This window comes from Trachymyrmex cornetzi, unplaced genomic scaffold (genome assembly GCF_001594075.2).
Source record: "Trachymyrmex cornetzi isolate Tcor2-1 unplaced genomic scaffold, Tcor1.1 scaffold802, whole genome shotgun sequence".
NCBI classification, from domain to species: Eukaryota; Metazoa; Arthropoda; class Insecta; order Hymenoptera; family Formicidae; genus Trachymyrmex; species Trachymyrmex cornetzi.
The window spans coordinates 22,427-23,646 of record NW_017300139.1 but is presented as its reverse complement, the minus strand read 5'-3'; the positions used below and the strand labels follow the sequence as shown (position 1 = coordinate 23,646).

The 1,220-nt window shown below is 33.8% G+C and overlaps 1 protein-coding gene across 3 annotated transcripts in view; it reads right to left on the bottom strand.

Moving 5' to 3' along the window:
* Positions 1–1,220, bottom strand: part of sro (SDR family oxidoreductase shroud) — a 7,451-nt gene that overhangs the window by 2,970 nt on the left and 3,261 nt on the right. The window lies entirely within an intron of this gene.

Below are 1,220 nucleotides of genomic sequence, written 5' to 3'. Positions count from 1 at the left end.
ACTTTAAGGTATTCATTCATCTTCCCTTCGAAACAAATCGATTTTCGAGACGAAAAAACGATAGGAATTAAGTTTAACACCTAATAAATAAAAAATATGAAATTGGTAAAATATAAATATTGCGGAAACGAAAAATCGAAACAAAGCAAATTTTACTGGTAAAAGTTTACTTAACTTTTGTATGACATTAACTTTTCTCGAATTCGTGACGTAATAACCAAATTTGGAAAATGGATTTGAATTCAATAGGCAAAAATATATTAAATACAATTAAAATTATTCAAACAAATTTTTACCGCAGACTAGTATAATATGCTTAAGCCTAGTTTTTCATTATCTGGTTAACTTATAGTTAAGGCCGCAACACACACTTTTGCATAACGCATAACGCATAGTGCATAAGCGAATCAACTAATCAGAATCTTTCCTATCCTCCCATTCCATGAAAAAGAAGAATTTTTATTGGTTGATTCCTTTATGCATTATGCGTTATGCAAGAGTGTGTGCTGCGGCCTTTAGGCTTAAGGCGATGCTAAAGCTCCCTGTTTTACCACATTCCTATTCGGTGAAAAATCTCTGTATTGGATGTACGGATTGCAAAAGTATTATTACTTAAATTATAGTACGCATCAACAGGACCTCAGCTGCACTGGATTTTATGAGAAAATCGAAAAAAAAATTAAAAATTCACTTACTTTTGGCTCGTACAGCTGTTACCTCAAATATGTATTTGCTTGATATAAGAGTTTTAGAGTCCATATCTTGAAAATAAGCGTGCAGCTGAGGTCACATTATTGAAACGAACGATACTGAGTTTGTAGAACTAAGATTGAAAGTCTAGAAAAGCAATATTTCCACCGAATAGAAAATACGTGTATACTGATGCTTTGCGAAGACTGGGACTGTCAACAGAGCCGAAATTCCGCGTAGCAGTAGTTGCGCGGTCTTGCGATAGATGGTGCTGGCATATGTTAGATAAAAACAGACGTATGCGTTTGAGTAAGACAGAATGATATATATTATATAATATAATGTAAAAACTAAATCAAAGATGTCACCACTATTATCGAATTTGGAATTAAAAGAGTCTGTACTATCGACCTTGATTGAGTTGGGTAATCGGTTTAGCATCCCCTTAACCTGATGTTTTATCCAATAAGCTTCAGCCTTGATATTATCACAGACGAAACCCATTGGATAAAACATCAGGTTAAGCCTAA